The following is a 23,806-nucleotide window of genomic DNA, read 5'->3' as shown; positions in this document are numbered from 1 at the left end:
CGGTTAAGCGGCTGCCTTCGGCTCGGGTCATGGTCTCAGGGTCCTGGGATTGAGCCCCACATCAGGCTCCCTGCTCAGCAGAGAGCCTGCTTCTCCCTCTCCCTCTGCCTGCCACTCTGCCTATTTGTGCTCTCTCTCTCTCTGTATCAAATAAATAAATAAAATCTTTAAAAAAAACTTCAAAGACAAATATTAGAAGTTAATAAGGTCTACTTACTTGTAAACCACAAGTCAGTTCTTAGATTTTAGCTCCTGAACTATCCCATTTCTCTAGATAAATATGTGGAATTTGAGAACCTTTTTCTAGATAAACTCCCTCTGCTAATGGGAGTCACTCTGGTAAAACAATTTGGGAGTATCTATTACAATATCCCCTGGCCTGACAACCGCCGAGAGAAACATATGCCCACGTGCACAGAGCCAAGGACAAGGATATTCTTTGCACCTTATTTGTAACCAGGACTACTGAAAACCACCTAGGAATTCAGCAACAGGAGAATGGCAGAAAAACCATGCTTATATTCCCATGATGAGTCTACATAACAACAGGCAGCTGTTGAAAAGGACAAACTAGGTTTATATGAAGTAACAGAGATCTCCAAAGCATGTATGTACCTGAATGACAAAAGGTTACTGATATTCAATACAGTACAAATTATATGAAGTTTTAAAGCACAAAAATAACCTTCATATTAGAAGTGAAAATATAAACACCACATCAACAAACCGTTTAGCTCTGGAGAGCTAGTAGGGAAACAGGAAGGGGGAGGTAAGGAGAAAACCTTATAAGCAGACTCATTTATTACTCTTATTAAAATTAATTTTAAAAACATCTCGCAAGGACTTTACAGGGTTATTAGGTGACTTTGGATTAAAGAATAAGGTGAAAAAGGGGGTGCCTGGGTAGCTCAGTCAAGTAAGGTCTGACTCTTGATTTCGGCTCAGGTCATGACCTCAGGGTTGTGAGATCGAGCCCCGCACTGGGCTAAGCAGGGAGTCTGCTTGAGATTCTCTCCCTCTCCCTCTCCTCTCTCTCTCTCTCTCTCTCTAAAATAAATAAATAAATGTTTAAAAATGAAAAGATTACATTAACATCTCAACTAAAACAGGCATGCTCCCTTTTAACTACTTAAGAGTCCTTTCCCACCAGTGGCCTACACTTTGTGAGAATGCAAACTTAACTTTTTAATAAAGGTCAGCTTATGATAACAATGATAAGGGTCCCCTTCTTGTAGTGGACTCTTCAGAAAATCAGGCCCTGGATGGGAACCAATGAATTCCTCTACTTTCAACCCTGGCAGCGTACCATCAGCCTGGCTTTCAAACAACCCTCTATCTACGTGGCTCACAGAAAATGAAATACACTCTCGATTCCGGGAACTGCATCACCAATGTTCTATCTACCCATAACAGCTAGCTGCCACAGTGGAAAAGAAAAGAAGAGAAGAAGAAGGGAGGGAGGAGGGAAGGGAAAGAGGGAGGAGGGAGGAAGGATGGAAGAAAGGAAGGAGGGAGGGAGGGAAGGAATAAGCAATTTGTTGCTGAAATACCTATCATTAATGTAAGATATACTTTAAATATAACCAAATGCACCTCTCTCATTTTTAGTTACTGTAATGCCATGATTTAACAGAAAATAAATTGTAGAAAAGTAAATAGGAAAACATCCTCCTTATAGCACTAAGTATAAAAATAGCTTACAAAACAGCATGCATAGGATTCCAATTTTGCTTTTAAAACATATACATGGTCACAAAGAACAAAAATGAAAGAAAACTATCAAGATGTTAGCAATCCTAAAAAACAAATGACCTAGTTTCTTCTACAATAAATTACATGAAAAGAGAGGGGTAAGGGAAAATGTTACAGATTAAGCAAAGACTTAAAAGAGACAAATGCAATGTGTTATCCTGCTTGGATCCTGAGTCCAACAAACTAAATTGTAAAATCACAATTTTGAGACAATGAAAGACACTGAACATAAGCTGGGGATTGTAGGACTGGCTAGTAAGTAATATTAAAGAATAATTGTTAATTTTGTTAAGGGTAATGATATTGTGACTTTTTAGAAGTCATTATCTGTTAAAAATATTTACTGAAGTATTTACAGGTAAAATGATATAATATCTAAGTTGTGCTTTAAAACTCAAAAAAAAAAAAAAAACCTCACAAAAGCAAGAAGATCAATGTAACAAGAATGGCAAAATGTAATTGTCAAAGCTAGATGATGGGTACATGGGGGCTCATTGTGCTCTTCTCTCTACTTTTGTGTATGTTTAAATTTTTTCACAAATAAAAAGCAAAAATGCTAACAGGGAGAGCTACCTCTGAATGGTGGGGACTGAGTGATCTGCTTTGAACTGGGTGATTTTTATTTTGATCTGTGCACCTTTTAGGAACATCCAGATTTTATACAATAAATATGAATTACTTTGGTTACCTGAGGAAACAAATGTTACCTTCTAGTTGATGGATGGGTGGGTAGACAATGGACGGATGGATGGATGGATCTTTCAATGCCCTGTTCCAACGATGCCATGTCCATAGATTTAATTCTCCCTCTACAGACACCTCAATGCATTTTACTTGTATTTCCACAAAAGGCTTTATTACATTTGGTCATTTGTTATGGCAATTTTTAATTATGTCTTATCTCTTCCTCTAGAAATACAACTTGATTACAAGAGGCATTTGGTTTTTTTATGTATCTATCCTGGTCAACATCAACCAGGTGTTAAATAGTTGTTTACTTAATTGAAATAACTCCTCCACTAATAAATCCAGAGGGGAGACAAGTGGCTACAGAAGTAGAATATCTTACTTCTTGTAACTACAAAGCCTTTAAGGCTAAGACATACCCAGAGGTCCCTATACAAAGACCAATACCCAACAAATGTTACCTCATCAATTTCTCAAACCATTTGTTTTCCAATTGACTGAGGGGGAAACATCAGTCAGTAGCAAAAAAAAAAAAGCCCAGTTACTGAATTAAGTTACAGACTTAAAAAAAAAAAAAACTCGTGGGGGGGGTGGTCAAAGTCCATTAGCTCTTCAGCAACCATTTCATTACTTAACCTACTGAAGACTCATCTAGAGTAGCAGTGCATCAGTGCATTTTTATTAAGGACACCATCATGGCAAGAACACAGAACCAGCCATGTGCTGGGACAAACAATGGTTCAGGAAACATCCCTAGCTCTGAAGAGGCTGGTGCCATGTGGAAAGGTTACATGACCACACCTCTCTCACATCTTCTTTATCATCCACTCACTTGGGGCCTTGGCATGTTTGGTGCAGGTAGGAGCAGTAGCTTTCTTCAAGCGTAGGACATTCATCTCTATAATCTCTTGCTTAAAAATCATTTCCAAAAAGGTACAATAAAGGCATCCTCCCAGGGGCAGTAAAACCACCAAAACATGGCATACTACACTTCCCTAAATGGAAGACTTCATCCACCATGGCCTTAATTGATGAAAGCCCCTCAAATACTTGTGAAGATATTCACAACTTCCTTTTATATATAAAATACACTTAGGTATTGACAAACATTAAAATAAAGCCTAGGTTGTAAAATAAAACCCCCACCACAAACAGTTTCCCAAACCCTTTGGGAAAGGTATATTGTGAAGAACTGGCAGATGCAAGCTCCCCACAAGTTTCATGTCTAGTTCCACACTGTGATCTGCTCCCAGAAGCCAAGTCTTCAAAATTTCTTTACCAACCCAACCCTTTAAGGCAGGTAGTGGCAGAGGTCTGCACCATCCCCACCCTGACTTCCACCCACATCCATTCAATGTTCATGTTCTTGCTTCTCTCTTTTCTGGTTCTTTACTTTAGACATTTGCTAAATCCACTCTTATTAGCAAATTTTAAATTTATTAAGACAGTCAACTAGAAAACAAATGGTTTGAGAAACTGACTAGGTAACATGGTACCAGTATAAAAAAAACATATCCATACAAATCCAGGGCCCAAAATAAGGACCAGGTACCAAGAAATAAGGCAGTCTTCCAAAGACAACTTAATTCAATTCCTATTAGCATTTGTTCTATTTGTCACTGGAATGCGTTTCAAAGAGGCGACTCTTTATTTGATGTGGACAGCTGTGCTCTCATGTTTAGAAGAACTAAGGGTAACACTTCAGTGAGAACAAGTTGTCCCTACTCCAGAGAAAAGGGGCATGATATTATTAGTAAATGTGAAGGGGTCATACCACAGTTCTAGAGGCTGGCAAAAATATTTCCTAGGCCAAAGGATTTCACAGAATTTTCTTTTTTAAGAATAAAGAAGGAGGCTCTGAATAATAAATAAGCATAGTGAAATAATTCTGAAGTGACCACAAGGCACGCCAAACTCCATTCCCATTAGTCATGGCCAAAGATGAAAGGAAAACTCTGCAATCATCCCTTTGCTACTATAAAATTTTAATATTTTCCTATTGTATTATAGTCCACATTTAGTTAATAAAATTTCGTCTAGTATTTATCCTAAAAAGTTGTCTCCCTTTTGTACATTCAGTGCCACAGGGAGACTTCAACGTAGGCTGAACCACAGAATCTCACAAGTGTGCTCGAGGTAAGCATTTGAGTTCTTCTCAGAGTTCACATATTCATTCTTCTTAGAGTTCGCATATTCAAAGTCCTTTATTAATTAATCTGTTGTCTGTCACTGGACTACCTCTAATGAGGAAACTGTTCGCTTCGGTTTTAAGGAAGACATAGTTTGTTAGGATGATGGGCAGGAAAAAGAAAGCAGGTGCATCAGTGGACATGAGGCTGAACAGCCAGGAAGGAGGTACCACTTTTCAACTCACCTCTGAATCTGCTACAGTCACTCTACTGTCTGGATGGCCGATGTAAGGCATAACGATTATTAGGTTTCTTGCTACCACCACATATAACACCAAGAGAAGTCTAGGAGCATGCACCAACACGTATTTTTTTCCTTTTCTTTTTATACTTACTAAATCGTTGGGACTTCCCATGAACAGTAAGAAGCATGTCTTTACTTTGTGTATCATATCAGCAAACTATTAGTCTATGCAAATGTGACCAGTTATTCTTTTATTTTTTTTTTCAAGAAAAGAAAGACGTGCAGAGCTTTTTAAAATTTCCTCAGCTACTCTCCCATTAAAAGCAGAAGCCTGGGATGCAATGACCAAATTGAAATAAGAGAAAAATTTAAACAACATCTCATTGACCTATGAGCACATAGCTGTCTACACAAGAAAGGGAAAATTCAAAGCAAAAATACAATACTTGGAAAATTATTCAAGTGTTTCAATGTGTGAAAGCAAATAATTTAGTCAGAGATTATCATCAATTAACAGCGCTCTTTCTCGCTGGGGATTTAGAAAGAATATAGCCATACGATTTTTTTGTAAGGGAAGGAAAAGAAGTATGCTTTCTCAATTCGATTTTGTATTCTAGAACAATGTTACTCAAAAAATAAATAGATAAAAATGTATAAGAATGATGGATTTAATAAGATCTACATAGGACTGCCTAGAAAATATAAGGTTTCGTGGGTTTGTTTGGTTTGGTTTGGCCTTTTGGATTTTTGTTTTCTTCTGAAGAAGGGAATTGATTCGGATATCCCTGAAGTGGAGAGTCTTTAGAAAGGAAGTGTACATTTAGAAGGCCAAGAAAGAGTCATGCCACTAATAGGTCTGGAAAACTGCTCAGTGAAGCCTCCCTTGCCTGTCTGAGCAGACCCGAGCTAGTAGGAATGCTTACGAGAAGAATCTCCCACCTGACCTGACAGATAGACCGTCCTAGCAGCATCAGATAGTATCACCATTAAAAGGCGTGTTTTAAGTGCTCAGGGGTTCAGGTTGTTAAGCTGAACAAAATTCAAAAGACAAGGTGGAGCCGCTACAATACAAAAGCCAAACAAGCTTGGCCTCACAGTAATCTTAGAACTTAAGGCTTCTGCTAACAACTGTCATACTCAAGTTCAATCGGGAGCTGATCCTTCCTTAAGAGTGTTTAAAATACCGTCAGACACACAGGGGCTGCACAGAAGGTGCGTGTTTCTATTGTATACAGGCACTGTGGAGGGGGAAAAGGTGACTCTTGAAAAACAACTTCCAAGACTGAGGTGAAGACCAGAGGGCACTCCATACCAGGGCCTGATTTCTCTTCCTTCTGAAAGTACCCGACCTACCGTCATGGGGCATGCCTGCAGGCTGCTTGCTGCACCGCTAAGCAATTCTTGATGGTTCTGAAGATGCTACGTTCTCAAAGACAGTTTTTCGATTGTGTTGCTAATAAAAGACTCGGGCTTTTCAAATGGCCACAAATTACAGAGACCTAAAAATCCTTCCTGGATTTCACTTTGTTGAAGAACGATGCTGGGTTTGATCAAATAAATGCTACCAGGAAAGTGTCCTAATGTACTTTAAAAACACTGTCAGAGATAAGAATTCCTCAATTCCTCTTACTGAAATTCAAGGAAGGTCGGAGACAGCCAGCCACTTTGAAAGCACTGCTCCGATTACCCACGAGCTTCAGAAAGGAAGCCCTAGGCTCTGCACAAAGGTTTCCTACAGGGAGATGCTCAGATAACCTTGACCGTCCTTTGTAGGCTGTGGTGCTCCAGAAGAGCCCACTCCTCAGGCAATTTGCTTCTGCTTCTAACGAAGCAGCAGGTGAGAAAAATCTCCAGGTCTTCGTTTCAGCAAAACCAAAGAAACCTACACATCCCAAACGACTTGTTTTATCTGAATTTAAGAGTTTAACATATTACAGCACTTGAAGCTTGTGGAAATGTCTCTCTCAATCTGAATGAAGCTGTTACTTTTCTCAATACGAATATACCCTTTTACAACTGATTAAAACGTCTGAGAAATGTCCACTGAAACATTAGAACAGGCCTAAGGTGGGCCTGGGTTCCTACCTGGGAGTAAAAACCAGGGGGAACCACGCTGAGACCAAGGGTGACACCCACATCGGTAAAGGTCAGGCAGTAAGTACATCATGCAACCATCTCAACGTTTTTCAGGATAAGCCTGCTATTCCCAATTGTCCACTAACACACCACAGTTGACATGAGTTGAAGTATAAACTCCCATCAAATTTTAAGAAACACATAGGATTTTTTGAAACGTGATTACTATGGAATGGGACACAAGTAGGTAACGAAAACCTTCTTATTATTAATTTAAGTAGCCAGGAAAAACCCTGAACTATTTTAACTGTAAAGACAACAATGCTGAATTCAGAAATCAGAGTAAAAACTGCACAGGAGCTTCCCTCCCTCTCCAATTCTGTTTCTGCCTCTCAGCAGTAAAACAAAGAAGGAAGAAAAACCAGTGAGGAAAAAACACAGGGTCCACATGCAGTCAATCCAAACCTCCCTGCACAGAGCAGGTCTGCTGAGCACAAGCATCTGAGTGGCATTCCCTTCCCCCGACAGGACTTGGTGACAAATCCACCAACTCACCTTCTTCCACTTCAAAGTTAGCAGCAAATCTTGCTTTTGAGTCCAACTTGAGGTATTCTCTCAAAACCTAGATTAAAATAATTATGGAACTTTAGTATAATAAGGCTATTTTTGAATTCTGAAAAACATACAATTGTACCTCACAATATTAAGGGGGGAAAAATCAGTTACAAATCAAATCCTAACTGTGAAAGGATATACTCTACCTCTAAAGCCCTCTTTAATGGGTAATCTCTTTGTGTGTAGTTCAATGCACATTTACATGTACACCAACCAACAGCCACTCCCGCTTAAACAGATTCTTAAACCCAGTTATTCAGTCTCTACGCAGCTTGTGATGGAGGGCCTCAGCCCATCATCTGTTCACGAAGTCTGAGGAGAAACTCAGGAACCTGAATGTGTACGAAGGCCCCCAACAAAGAGATTTTGATGTAGTGAGCCTGTCCCATGCCTACGGGAACCACTGTTTCGAACCACTGGTTCTTAACAGGGGGTGACTTTCTACCCCAGGGAATATCTTGCAACGTCTGGAAATATTTTTGGTTGTCACAACAGGGGGAGGAGATATGCTACCAGCATTTAGTGGCTAGAAGCCAGGGATGCTGCTAACCCATCCTACACTGCACAGGACAGCCCTCCACTACAAAGAATGATCCAGTCCCAAAGGTCAACAGCAGTGACGTTGAGAAACCCTGTTTCAAATCAAATAACTATTCCGATCATTTAGAAATTTTACAATTCTCACACTGGTCATTTCAGATAGGTTATAAGATCCCACTACAGATATGAACATTTCCTATGAATGGTAAGCTTATCGTTACCTTCAAGGAATATACATGCATGCCCCATATTAATAATATGCAGTACATGAACCCATTCTAAAAATATTAAAATAAACCAGAGTGATCATGGTATCTCCCCTGTATACATGTCCTTAAGAGTCTTCCAAGAAACTAATTTTTTAATGTTCACTAAGGTGAAACACTATGCCAAACTATGTTAACGCCCCCCAAACTTTGTTCCCAAACATATAAAATGGAAGCTAAGGAGCGTGAAATGAAAAGAACCAGAACTTAGTTTCCCTCACAGATATTCCCCTTTCCCAGTAAGGACAAGAGGGATAAAGTTCCTCTTCCCAGCCTGTCCCCTTAGATAGTAGGACTCCCACCATTTATTCAGCCAAATATACAGACAGGTACTTCAAAACCCACTTTCACTGCATTCAAAATGAGACTTACTGAGGGCCGACCGTGTCTCCACACCATGACCTTATGCAACACAGCAGAACAGAGCTTGGTCAGACCCTGTAGCAGGTCTTTCCTACCCTACTGTAGTCACATGGTGTAAACATCAGGAAGAAACCATGGGGAAAAGAAACCTATAAAGTTAAGTATCCCAGATACTAAACTCTGCAGTTTTTACATGACTGGCCTCCACACTGCATCCACAGAACAAGGAAATAAGTACAGAAACCTATAACACTCAAAACATATGCGTTGTCTTATCAAGCTTAATTAATGAGCTGTAACTGCCTAATTACATAACGAAGACATACCTGACAGCTGATGTGCACCAGGAACCTAGCTAGGTACATAAACAAACATGCAACATTTAAACCAAATGAAAGGATACGCTATATGAACACACTTAGAAGATCCCATCAGAATTAGTCCATTCTGACTAGACATTTCCCTGTTGTGGCATAGGAGTTTATGTTCTAATTAGAGACTGATTTCTTCCTCTGAAGCCCCAGTGTGTAAAGGAACTACCTAAATTGAACTCAAGCACAATCACCCCAGGCAACGAGCATGGGGCGGGGCGGAGGGGCAGACTGGCATTCACATCCCCAAACACTGGTCGGGGTGCTGGCAGGGTAGGCTGGATCTGGGTCAGAGGCGGCGCTCCCATCTGGAGCCCCTACCCCTGCTCCGGGAACTTCTGCACCAGCCAAATCATTAGGAAGCTTCACTGAGTAATGTGCTGGTCCAAAGGTAGGGTTAACATACATTGTAGATTCAAGATGTCTGTGAAACCAGTGTAGAGCCCATCACTCCTCCACTATAGAGAGAGAAGAACTGGGGAAGGCAGCCTCAAACACAAGCCAAAGAGCTAATGACCTGGTCAAAGACGACTTCTTAATATCCATCAGTGGCTAAGAGAACCAAGGAGAGTACTTTTTGTTTTATGAAGCAAAATAATTTCCAGGCTTCCTTTCTTTTTACAAGAAAGGAAGAAAGAGGGGAAGGCCTAAAAATTACCAGGGAGGCTCAGAAATATTAATGCACAATATGAAATCTACTTAACCCAACCTCCATTTTTCTAGATTTAAATCACTCTTCAAATAAAAATTCGTAATTGAATTTCAAAACATAAACACTTTATTTTTTTTCTCTCACCAGTAAAATATATTCTGTTCCAAAAAAGAAAGGTTGCTCAATTTCCTGTCAAAAGCAATCCAGAGAAGGCCACCTACACTGTAAAAGCAGCAAGAAAAAAAAAAATAACAAAATGCTGAAGAAAAGCCTGCGTGTGTGGGTGTATACTAAGTGCAATGTAACTACCACTCTGGGTTTTTAAAAGCTTTTTTTTTCCCTTGATCATTCTGAGAAATATGAAAATTAGTGTAGCTGCTAAAGAGAAGTTTGTCCTCCAACCTTCCTAAGGAAAACAAGCCCTATGATGGATTTCAGTTCCACCACAGAGAGAGGTATGGGTGGACATTCAATGCCTTTGACCCATGATTCTTTGTTCTCACAGGAAAGGGCAGATTCTACCAAAGAGACAACTTACATGTCATGTTTTCAGAGAGAGAAGGCTGCTCTGACAATTAACCTTCTCCCCCTAGCTACCCTTCCTCCCCCTTGCTCCAAATCTCTGGGAGCTAACCACTCACCACTGCCTAGATTATGGTTTAGTATAGCATCGAATTCACCACGCTGTCTATGAAATTCCCCTTACCTTGTTTATGCTTTCTGAAACTCTAAATTCTAAGATAGCAATCAACCAGCCCAACACTTTTTATTAAAAGCCTACTGAAATATGTTCAATGCTAAGAGAGATACAGTGTGGTGAAATAAAAAGAGAAAGAGAGAAGGAAAGCTTGAATAGCTCACCAGCAAATTGAGGACAAAAGAACAGAACATACAAAGTCAAAATTAAATACAGTATTATTGAATTGTAACAGTAAAAGGCCCTATTTCTATAAATCATACTTTCCATGAGGAGTTTGACACAGTAAATAACGAGCAGGGAAAAGAACATATTAATGAAATGATGGTAAATACTTTTTTATTTTATTTTAGTTGGCTCCACGCCCAATGTGGAGCCCAACGTGGGGCTTGAACTCACAACCCTGAGATCAAAACTTGAGCTGAGATCAACAGCGGATGTTTAATGGACTGAACCACCCAGGTGCCCCATGAAATGATGGTAAATACTCTAAAATCAGCACACCAAAAGACAAATCAAGATGTGGCAGAAAGCCTACTTTATGGGGCAGCTGCAAGACAAGACAGCATGAGAAAGCAAACCTCTTAAACCTTGCAGATGATTTGTCCGATAAGCTAACAATTAACTATTAAGTCAACTAACAAGAGGGGCTTTTTGTTCTGTTTTGCTTAATAATCTCAGATCAACCGACGCAAAAAAAAAAAAAAAAAAAAGGCGAGACTAGTTAGTACAAATAACTTTATTTCTCAGAACCACTTGAGTAAGTAGCCAATATGATAGCCTATCACCCCTACAGAGTTTAGACAGTAGTTTCTATAATCATATAAGGGCATTCCACAAAACTGTAATTATGGTCCTGAAAATCATCAAAATTACATAGTACTATCAATCTAATCCACAGACCAGATCTTACACTCTCCAACTATCCCAGTAACATCCCTATTAGTAAAAGGGTCCAATCCATCCAGGATCTCACACTGTACTTAGTTTTCACATCTCATTAGTGTATTTCAATCCAGAATTCCTGACTTTCCTTGACTTTCATGACCTTGACAACTGTGAAGATTCCAGGCCAGTTTTGTAGCATGTTCCTTAACTTGGGTTTGTCTGATACTTTCTTATGATTAGCCTCCAGTTATGAATTTTCAGCAGGAATGCTCTTATGATTAGGTTCCAGTTATGAATTTTCAGCAGGAATACCAAAGAAGAAAGTTCCCCTCCTTGTATCCTACCAGGTGGTACATTAATCTTTTTCCCTTACTGGTAACATGAACTTCTATCACTTGATTTTAGGGGGACTCGGCCAGATTTCCACTACAAAGTTACTCTCTCTACTTTGTAATTTATAAGTACCTTGTGATAGGATATTTTCAGATTATATAAATATCCTACCAACCAACATCTGTGTCCAGTGATAATTCTTGGCCAAATTAATTATTTTATGATGGCTGCCAAAAAGCGAGTTCTAGTCTAATAACTCCTACCATTCTAGAAGCAGAAAAAACGGTATTTAGAAACCAAGATCTGGGTGTGATTATTGCAACTGGTTTATTGTTGCTCCTAGCCAGGAGAATAGAAGAACATGCATAGATGCACACACCCTTCCTTCTTTATTTCTTTCTATATCTATGTATATATTGCAGACCAGGAATTCATAGAGATGCCCTGAATTCCTGCCCAATTATGGGGTCTTTCTAGCTTTCCCCTTTCCCTTCCCTATAACAGTAGTAAATGTAGCTCCCTTAACCTCACTTTTCCTTCTTGGACTTAGCCCCCCATGTCACCTAATGCTACCCCAATCTCTGATCTATCATCAGAAAAAGCCCACTCTCTCTAAGGGACCAGTAAGGGAGAAGCCCAGAGAGACAAAAATGTTATTAGAGACTATATAGGATACCATTTTTGCAGAGTCCAAACAGGCAAAGCTAAAAATATACTGTTCACAGATACACTCATTTTTAAAAGCAAGGGAATGCTCAACATAAAATTCAGGATAGTAGTCACCTCCAGAGGGAGACAGAAGGATAGAATCATAGGGAAACACACAACTTCAAAATACCTGTGTTCTATTTCTTAGTGAGAACCTACAAGCCCTAAAAACAAGTTCCTTGGCATACACAACTATGCCTCACTAAACCACCAGGAGGTCATTAGCAGAATCTCAATTTTACATTTAAGATCTGAGGCCTAGAAAGGTTATGCGTGTTGCCTGGGGTCACACAACCAACAGGCCAGAGCTCAGACACAAACCAGGTCTGACTCAATCCTCTATCTACTGTGCCCTCAGCTATTCCTCAAACAGAAGAAAGAAGATGGGCCGGAGAGATGGAGCTATGGCTCTAAGGCTAAGATTCCTCTGTGCCTCTGAACCATTTCCAGACTGTTTTTAGGGTATAGGCAAGTCTAGGGGCAAAACTGGCAGGCGGGGGGGGAGGGGGTGCAAAATCTTCCTAAGGGCTGCAAAGGGGGTAGAGGCACCACTCTGGGCCATACTGAGACTGCAAGAACAATATAACCAATCCTTTAGGGAGAGTTTCTAGTACATTCCATAGGCCACAAATTCTGGCTCAAGTAAGTCACTAAATAAAATCTCCTCTCCCCAAAGGCTCTGGTAAAATCTTATTACTAACTGTTTTGTTTTGTTTTGAAATCAGGAAACAAGGGAGAGAAAACCAGCAAGCCATTCATGAAGTTCCAAACAAAGCCTAAATAGGGCGAAATTATACATCACTTAGCACACTGCATGAAACATGAAATTAGTGACAAAATGTTGAGCCCTTTGAAACAACTTGTATAATGGGATACTGAGGCAGAGCAATAATACTTCTCTGAAGGAAAGACTGGACATCCTGGGAAGCTTAAATCCCACTCTGCTACCTGGGTGTGGTTTAAAATTGCTAAAACCCAAAAAAGATGGATCTCCATAAGAAGAAAAGAAAAAAGCATAATTTATCTTCTCAAAACATCAGGTATAACAGCATTCTAACTGCATTTTTGGTAGAAATACCTCCGGAGTCATTTAGTGATTAATAACAACTCATACAACCTAGAAAAGTCTCATGATCAGCACTAATGATTTTGTGATCTTAGTTCAAGCTTTCTCTGTCTTATAATGGAGTATGTTTTCCCACTGCTGACTTCCAAGGGGTGGAGCATAAATTGAATCACAAGTAATTTTTGGCTTAGCCTTCTCCCCAACTCCCCCCCAAAACCTGCTAATAAGTTCTATCTTCCCTTTCTTTTTCTTTCCAAAGAGGAAAAATCTAGACCTAGCCCACAGACTGAAGAAAATACCACAGAACAAAAGAAAACAAAGGACGTGTGCAAGATGGTGCAAAAATAATTCAAAACTCATGCAAACTTCATGCTGGAGCCTAAAACAGTCTACAATACATAAAGGTTAAGAAATGCAAAGTAGTCCTGTAAAGACAATAAGCGCACGAGAAGCACACGAAAGGATAAATCTCATTAGATAAAAAAGAAAGCTATTTAACAGGACTCTGCAGGGGCAAGGCTTCCCCCCCCCCCCGCCCCCAGCTTTTTAGTTACTTTCTTTATGAAAAGCAATCAGGTGCTGTTGAAATCAGCATCTAGTATTAGAAAGACAAGAAGTTATCCTGAGGTATTTCTAAATGAATATGACAAAAAGAATAAATTAATCCATAGGCACTTGTTTCTTACATCCTACTGTATTAAACTTACATGATCACAAGATGAGCAGTAATTATCCTAGAGAATTTAGGGACAACAGCCCAGCATTAAAAGAAATTTAGAATCTAGAGGCACCTGGGTGGCTCAGTTGGTTGAGCATCTGACTCCTGATTTCAGGCTCAGGTCATGACCTCAGGGTTGTTAAGATGGAGCCAGATGGCAGGCTCTGAGCTCAGCGGGGCGTCTGCCTCTCTCCCTCTCCCTCTCCCTCTGCCCTTCCACCCCCGCCCCCGCTCATGCTCTCTCTCTCTCTAAAGTAAATAAATCTTTTTTAAAAATTTAAAGAAATTTAGACTCTAAAAAATAAATACGAAAAAAATGTATTATTACTTTAATGTTGGAAAGGGGAAAACCCTGAAACATATTAAAGAGTTTCCTTGTAAACTCCCAGATAATGAATTTGGGGCAAAAATCAGTATGGCTATTTAATAAATAAATTCTCCCAAGCTAATCTAATTTAGTGATATTGAGACAACCCACTTAAAAAGGGACTGCAAGACGTGAATTTCTAAACATTAATGGATCTGACAACTCATGAAGACACACAAAAAAAAATCTTCTTCCCCTGGAAAGTATATACAATGGTCCTTTGATCCCAAGTTGTACAAACTACTACTTATTCTTCCTTTCCCTGAAACTCTAAACATGAAAGTTAGAAGTAAGTCCTTTTGCAAGCTAATTATCTTCATCTTGAGGCTTCTCCAACTTAAAGTCACTTCTATCTACCCATTTGCTTGAGCCAAAAACCTACGATTGACTATCCATTCCTTTCTTCCACAGCCCACATGCATTCTGCCAACACCTGTAACTTCTACCTCCTGAAGAACACCCTGAAGCCTTCCCTCCTCTCCGTATCCACTGGCGATACACTGGTCCCAGCCACTATTCTCTCTCAACGAGGCAACTGCCCCAGATTCCTCATTAATTTCTACCCATGAACTTTTTCCACAGAGTAGTCAAAAATGGCTTTTTAAAAGGTTAAACTACATGTTTTTATTCCCCTGCTAAAAACCTACCAGCGGCTTTCCATATCCTGAGATGTCAAGAAGTGTGAAAGATATAAGATTTTACTCTAATTTCCAAGCTAATAAGTTAGACTGTCACAGGTGTATGGATACCACTGAGGATATGAGACATGTGGGTCAGAGACAAAGGACTTCATTACTCACAGCAATAGCAGTAGCCAGAGTACCAGCTTTTTTTTTTTTTAAGATTTTATTTATTTATATGACAGAGAGATAGAGAGAGAGCACAAGTAGGCAGAGTGGCAGGCAGAGGGAGAGGGAGAAGCAGGCTCTCCGCTGAGCAGGGAGCCGGATGCAGGGCTCGATCCCAGAACCCTGGGATCATGACCTGAGCCAAAGGCAGACGCTTAACCGACTGAGCCACCCAGGCGTCCCTGGAGCAGCAGCTTATTTGGCGCCAGTCCCTTACGTCCTGATTTCCCCCAGGTAACACCTGCACAGCAGTGGGCTGTGTCACAGGAGAGTAACCCGAGCTTAATGAACCAAAATCTTTTATAATGGGCAGTATGCCTGCCTGAACTTCACCCCAGAAGGAGACACTGTCCTTATTATATAGACACTAAGTGTGACTGATCTTTGCTCTGGAGGGTATCTTCCAAGGCTGCTGACTATACAAATCATCCTTAAAAAAGACAGTCTAGAACAAAAGTAGTCAGTGCAGAAACACAAGACACAGGGAAAATTGTCTCCCAACATTAGAATAAAAGCCAAATTTCTTACCATGGTCTACAAGGCCCCACATAATTGGCCTTTTTCTCTTCAATTTCATGTTGAACTCCTATCCCTTCAGCTTACTATGCTCTAGCTCCACCGCCATCTTTGGTGTCCTCAAATAAGTCAAGTTCTTTCCTGACTCAGGACCTTTGCATATGCTGTCCTTTTGTCTGAAATGCTCTTTCTCTGGCTTAGATGTCACTTCCTCAGAAAAACCTTCTCTAGGGGCACCTGGGTGGCTCAGCCAGTTAAGCGTCTGCCTTCCAGGGTCCTGGGATCGAGCCCCGCATCGGGCTCCCTGCTCCGCAGAGAGCCCGCTTCTCCCTCTCCGTCTGCCTGCCACTCTGCCTTTCTGTACCCCCTATCTCTCTGTCAAATAAATAAAAATCTTTAAAAAAAAAAAGAAAGAAAGAAAAAAGAAAAACCTTCTCCAGTCAATCTATCTATATGGGACCGTACACTCACTGTTTACTCCCTTTTTATCACATTGTTCACTTATTCAGTTAGTCAGTAAACATTTATTGGGCACCTACTATGTACCAGTCATTATTATTGTAGGCACAATAATTACCTTATCTACTTATTTACTTACTAACAGTCTTCCTTGAGGGTAGAAATCTTGTCCTTACATTCATCCACAAAGACCTAGAACTTAAAGTTGTGCCCTCAACAAAACTCTGTTCAATACGAAGTACCGAAATGCTTCCACATCAATATGGGGAAACAGCATAGCACTGAGCAAAAAGCATAAAATTAGAAGCTAGAAGTCCTAAATTCAAACCCTGGAGTCATCATTTAATGACACGTGAGCAATTCTACCCAAGTTCCCTACAAAATGGAGAAAATTCCTCTCCTGCCTAACTCACAAGATTATGAGGATCAAATGACAGAATCTATTAGGAAGCCCTTGCAAATGCTAAACATAATTTAAAACTAGTAACAAATCAATAGTTAATAGTCACGAGATAGTCATTCATTCAATAAGAATATACTAGGTCTTTGAGAGTAACTATTAATGAAAACTAAAATGTATATCAAAATGTAAATTTAAAATGTATAACTTAAAGTGAGATTAGAATATGGTTAGTTCTTTAATAAACTTGAAGGAGAATAGTTTTTCCCCTTGAAGTACCCTTTGGACATGCTTTAAAAACTCTCAGACAAAAGGTGAGTCACCTTTACCAGCTCCTGATCCCAGAATATTAAAAGAATGTCTTCTGGTTACTTATTTTTAAGCAAGCATTTCAAATGCCAATTTAGAAAATTTTTAGACTGTATTTACACCCCTGAATGCCAATCTCCAAAACAGACATTTTTAGCTTTCTGGCAAAATTTATGAATTTATTAATTTTGTCTCCTTTTACTGACTCCATCTAAAACCAAATGCAGTCTCTTTACTTCAAGGCGGGAAGTGTGTGTGTGTATGTGTATGTGTGTATCTCTGCATTTATGCGTGTGTGTGTGTGTGTGTGTGTGTTTGCATGCACGCATGTGCAGTAAAGAGAAAGTAAGCTCCATCTTACATTTTTTATAAGTAGAGCAGCTTCTGAGTCAATGCACAGGGCTGCCAACAGGAGGAAACAGAGTGATCACACTGAGGTACAAGCACAGGGCTGCAACCTGAGCACAAACAAGGACAAGTCAACTCAGACAAGCCACACACCTGGCAGGAGTTCACCAACCAACCCATCATCTCCCATAACCCTGCCATGCAATTTACACAGAAACTCACTAAAAGGGGTACTGCTTCTATGATGTAAAATGATGACATGTAAACTGATAAAAAGGAGGGTCTAGGCGACATTCATTATAAAGGAAATAGAGTGGAATGTGAGAACAGTATGATCAAGATTTCTTTTGTACGACCGTTCTCAAATTCGATGCACACATATATAAATAACTAACAGAGGTACATCATGATCATAAAAAGGAGGAATAATAACATGAACTGGTGCTTCTAAATATTAAAGTCAAGAAGAAAATATGAAGATGAGGGAAAGTACACGGGAAAGCTCTTGGGAGCTAAAAAGACATGCAGGCTGAGAGGGATGGAGGCAGACAATCTACAGCCTATACATAAGAAACACTTGTAGAGGTATATATTTCAGCACGTATATACAATTATATCTGGTAGTTTTTCATTACACATTGAAGAGCTCTCAAAACTGCTTCCTTACAGGCTGTTTTAATGACGGCTACTGACTCCAAATTTGGGAACAAGGAGCAATAATAGCATACTACTCACGAAGTCCTCAAGAACCGCAAGTACTGGCATGATAAGAAGTACAAATACAATCTAGGTCATCCAGAAGCTTCTACCTTGATTTAGTTTAAATAGACAATGTCTAAACCTGTCTTTCAATTAAGTAATTCCCCTTATTAATAACAGTGATAGGGGCGCCTGGGTGGCTCAGTCGGTTAAGCGTCTGCCTTCAGCTCGGGTCGTGATCCCAGGGTCCTGGGATCGAGCCCCATGTCAGGTTCTCTGCTCTGCAGGGAGCCTGTTTCTCCCTTGCCCTCTACCCACTGCTCCGCCTGCTTGTGCTCTCTCTCTGCCACATAAATAAATAAAATCTTTTAAATATATACATATATATATATAAATGATAGTATTTGAGTGCCCACAATATGCCAGTCACATAATAGTCTCTATCTCATATAATCGATATAACAATCTTAGCAGATGGATATTATTATCCCCCTTTTTTTTATTAGCCCCTTTTTATAAGGAGTACAAGTAGGAATAAGTGAAGTTCTAAATCTTGCCCAAAGCAAATTAAGAAGTGATAGCATTAGAATTCAAACCCAAGATGATTGATCCTTTTCCAATATTCTTGCTCTTTGTATTCAATGTCATGTAACCTCCAATAGTAACAGTTTAAGATGTACTGTGCTCCTGGCACAATATGGATGAATGAGCTGTTCATTATTTCATTTAATCTCTAAAATAACCCTGTAAGATGGTTATTATGAGCCACATTTTTTTCGTTTGAGGAAACAGAGTAGTTACATGACTGCCAAGGTAACACAGCTAACTAAGCAGGAACCCAAACCTAAGTCCATCTGAAACAAAGCCTGTGTTTCCACTACTGTAGTACATAGCTTCCACCTTATAGTATTTAGAGTAATTATAATTTAGGAATTACTTATAAATTACTAGTTTACTGTTTATAATATTACATGAAAATGCACATGATAAACTATAAACTATGTTAAAATATGTTATAAATATTTTTCAGAAAAAAACTAGAAAGATAGATGGCAAAAAAAATTATATGAGTGATAGGATCACTGGCAAATCTTTTTCTAATTTGTTTTCCTAGTTTCTCCTTAATTATGATACATAACTTACATAAAGGTTTTGTAAAACACGCACATACACACAAAAATCACATTTTAGTAGATTTTTTTCCCTCTGTTCTCTGGAACCTATCAAAATGAAATTTCAACTAGAAAACGTGATACAAGTTTAACATACCTCCAGAATTGAACAAATGGTGAACAACAATGAAAACTATGCCGCAGAATTAAATCACACAGCATTAAGGAAAAATAAATAGCTTTTCGATTTTTGTATCATACTTACCCAAAAAAACGAAGTAAGTAAAAGAGACAGGTATTCAGAATTCCTTAAGTTGGATGAAATGCTTGGAGGAAAATTACCAAAACCAACCAAGTTCATGCAACTCAAGAAAAACACACTTGAAAACTACAGTACAAAATCTTCACAGAAAAAAAGTCCATTTTAGTGACCATCCAGGCATTTGAGATTAGCAATTAATCTGAAGAAATGACTTAGTGACTCTAAAATGTCATTTAAACTAAACAACTAACCAGAATGTGAATGCCCACATTTAACCAAATTTACTTTTCAAAATATATACGCTTATCTTGCTCACTGACCCCACATCACCTCCGTAAAACCTCATCAGAAACAGTTTAATCATAGCCTGCAAGTGGGAAGTGCATAAATTTCATTTCCCTAATGGAAACCACCACTCAACTACTCACTGATAGAAATATAGTATCAATTTTCAAAGCCATCAAATACTGTGCATTCCAAAAGAAGAAAACCCTGTGGGATTAGGAGGGAGAAAGGGGGAGCTTCAACTTTTTCCAAAATGTTTTATGATCTTAAACAAATATGGCAGAAGGTTAAGATTTGATGAAGCTAGAAGGCATTATATAATTCTCTACCCTTTCTAGCCTACTTGAAATATTTTTAAAATAAACAGAGTAATAAGTTTAATATCTGTAAGTCAACACAACACTCTTCCTCTTAGTATACTTGTACTGATTAAAACACACCCACACCATCTCAACATCCCTCCAGCCCAACCTGTGACATTTTACCACCCAGGGAAGCCACTGTTGACATGAATACCAAACAATCCCTAATATTTAGTTTGTTCCTTTGCAAAGCATGAATTCAGAAAAATTACCATATGATGGGAAAAAAAATTCAAAATTATTTATGCAATGATGACAAACTAGTCATAAATCCCAAGATGTTTTCTGCGTACACCTTGAATCCATTTCTAAATTGAAAATAATAGGTTTACCTCTCAAAATAGCATACTTCCAGAACAGACAGTCCTAATCTCCCACAGGAAAGCACAGGCTCAAGACACCTTACAAAGTGTGCCACCTACTCTTCACACCAGAAAAGTCATTTTTGGTATTAAAGTGACAAGAGAATATATTAATGACAAGATTGAAGCCTGAAAAAAGCAAAGAGATGTTAAGAAAGTTGAGCACTTAACTTTCTTCTCACTGAAAAAACCAGAATAATATTTGTATGTGCTTTTGACCCCATGGGCAAAGGCACAAAGTGGAAATTGCTGTCGTATACAGGAAACAGATGGGGTGGATAATGCAACTAGATAATCAACTGCCCCCTCTTCCCTTTGCTAGAATGTAAAAAACATTCAGTTAATAACGAAACAAACTAGAAAAGCGGAAGTTCATAGCTGACGCAGGACTTGAACGCATGAAGGAACATGTTACGAGCACCACACGCTGGTTAGAGCTAAATGACAAAGGAAGTTTCAGCTACGTGTTTCCTCACTCTCAAAAATGACTGTTACACTTGCCACAGCCTCCTCAAAGCCGAGACCCAGTTATACGACACTTCACCAACCAGGTCCCCTTAACTGAGGTGCAATTATTTGCTGTATTTAAGAACAAGTATTTACTTTAGGTAAATACACTTTCTTTTAAGGTGTTAATTCCAGTATAGTTAACATAGTCTTATATATATATACATATATAAATTATATATTTATTATATAATTATATACATATATAAATATATGATTCACCAGTTCCATATATTACTCAGGGCTCATCAAGGTAAGTGCAGTCTTAATCCCCATCACCTATTTCACCCATCCCCCACCCACCTCCCCTCTGGGAACCATCGGTTTGTTCTCTGTAGCTAAGAGTCTGTTTCTTGGTTTGTCTCTTTTTTTTTCCTTTGCTTATTTGTTTTGTTTATTAAATTCCACATATGAGTGAGATCATACGGTATTTGTCTTCTCTGATTGACTTCTTTCACATAGCATTATACTCTCTAAATCCATCCATGTCATGGCAAATGGCAAGATTTCATTCTTTTTTATGACTGAGTAACATTCCATTGTATATATATACTTCTTTATCCATTCATCAGTCAATGCACATTTGGGCTGCTTCATATCTTGGCTATTGTAAATAATGCTGCAATAAACATAGGTGCATGTATCTTTTCAAATTTGTGTTTTCATATTCTTTAGGTAAATACCCAGCAGTAGAATTATTGGATCATATGCTAATTCTATTTTTAATTTATGAGGAAGCTCCATACTCTTTTCCAGAGTGGCTGTATCACTTTGCATTCCCACCAACAGTGCACGAGGGTTCCTTTTTCTCCACATCCTCGCCAACACTTGTTTGTGGTTTTGATTTTAGTCATTCTGACAAGTGTGAGTTGAGATCTCACTGTGGTTTTGATGTGCATTTCCCTGATGATTAGTGATGCTGAGCATCTTTTCATGTGCCTGTTGGCCATCTCTATGTCTTCTTTGGAGATATGTCTATTTATGTCTTCTGCTCATTTTTTAATTGGATTATTTGGGGGGTTCTTTTGGTGCTGAGTTGTGTAAATTCTTCATATATTTTGGATACTAACCTTTTATCAGGTATGTCATTTACAAATATATTCTCCCATTCAGTAGGTGTCTTTTAGTTTTATTGACTGTTTCCTCTGCTGTATAATTCAAACACTTCTTAAACATCAACTGGGTATAAGGCTCTGAGTTTCAAAAAGCTGCAGAGTTCCAAAGATCCCAATGGCAGACTTTCCTCTCAAGAAGTCTACAGCCCAATTCATGGTGAAGGACATGTAAAAACAGCAATAATAAAAGCCAAAGTGCTGGCCAGCACGACCTCAAGAAATGGCAAAAGAACATAAAGCTTCTAAGATCAACTCAATGGGATCAAGGAAAGTTTCCAACGGGCAAAAAAGAGACAGAGGAAAAGCAACTGGGGGAAGAAACAGAGAATAGAGACAGAAAAGGCCGCAATGCACATGGTGTGTGAGTAAACAAAGAGTATAAACCATGGAGATACACTTTAAATATTAAACATACAAAGAAACACTTAAACTCTGAAGACTGCGTGGAAAGTTTCCTCGAGAGCCACCGGAGACAGACTGGCTTTCCTATCAACTCAGTGTCTCATCTAGCTTTGGCCTCAGAGCCAGGGAACCAGATGCCTCCCTCGACACCATTTCTGGCATCCATGACCTTGTGTGGGATCGATCACCACGCGATTACAAAGATGACTAGCGAATCCCGTCATCCTAACAGTATCAGTTAGGGCACAGGGCATGTCATTCGGAGTTGTTGTAGTGCGAATGCTCACCTTCAAATACAGAGAAGCATTCAGGTGAACTTGGAATGACTTGCAATTCTATCAGGCCGCTGAAGTAGGAGTATTTTTTTTTTTTTAATCTATGTTGCTGCTAATGCCTTACGAAGTTTTTGTTATGTTCATCGTACAAGGAGAGGTATGCTAGCAGAGTGAGTGAGCGTGTCTGGTTTTCCCCTCCCAGCTTTACTGAAATCTAATTGACATACAAAATTATATTAGCTTAAGGTGTGCAATGTAACCATTTGATAGGTGTATATGCTACAAAATGATCAGCACAATAATTTTAGTTAGCACCCATCACCTCACGCAGCTACAAATAAATATTTATTATTGCAAAAGAAAATGCTACAAGTCTAATGATGAACCTGAAAACGTAGTAGTACAATATTAGATCAGAACTTTCAAATAGTGCCTACATTGGAAAATAATAATCTTCAACAAATTAGTCTAAAGAACAAAAATTAAATTTCAGTTTTTTAATGCTATTTAAGCCATAAGCTTTTCAAGAAAAAAAAATGTTAATCTATGTGGGAAATGGTCACATCTTCTAAAGCACAGAAAGCAAACTCTCTAGCTTCAATGGTAGACTGCCTCATGGTGCCCCTAGGTGAGGTGTTCAAACAAGATGAAATTGTGGCTTCTACATTTAAAAGGCTACCTGGACAAAAGAAAGGCTGAATACCATACATGGCAAATAATGTCAACCAAGCACCACTAACAACCGGATTGCAAAGAAAGTCGTTCATTGGCTGGAACCAAGAGCAAGGGCAAGGAGAAGGACTGAGGGGTTGGTGGTGGAAAGCTGGAACCACCCCACAAAGTTTCCAAACAACCTGCAGGCAATGAGGAACTAGGGAAAGTTCTCGAGGAATCATCATAATCAGAAACAAACGTGCCTTTATGTACGTGTGCCCACACATACCCATATGCATATTTTTCTCTTTTTCCCCCAGAATCTTCAACAGTAATGTGGAAGAGAGCCCGAGAGAGGAAGGGCACGGAATAAGGAAAGACTAGTAACAAGGCTGTTGCAGCTTCCTAGGTGAGAGATG

The 23,806-nt window shown here is 39.1% G+C and overlaps 1 protein-coding gene across 15 annotated transcripts in view; it reads right to left on the bottom strand.

The window, feature by feature from the left end:
• The window catches only part of SIPA1L1 (signal induced proliferation associated 1 like 1), a 366,695-nt gene that overhangs the window by 277,959 nt on the left and 64,930 nt on the right, over positions 1–23,806 (bottom strand). For all 15 annotated transcript variants that reach the window (XM_078053858.1, XM_078053861.1, XM_078053859.1 and 12 more), the window contains one exon: positions 7,444–7,510. The gene's annotated coding sequence lies outside the window, so the exon portion shown is untranslated. The remainder of the gene's footprint in view (positions 1–7,443; positions 7,511–23,806) is intronic.

The sequence above is a fragment of the Halichoerus grypus genome, chromosome 8 (assembly GCF_964656455.1).
Source record: "Halichoerus grypus chromosome 8, mHalGry1.hap1.1, whole genome shotgun sequence".
Taxonomy (NCBI): Eukaryota; Metazoa; Chordata; class Mammalia; order Carnivora; family Phocidae; genus Halichoerus; species Halichoerus grypus.
Note: the sequence above shows the minus strand (reverse complement) of the source record. Positions and strands in the feature narration are given on the sequence as shown.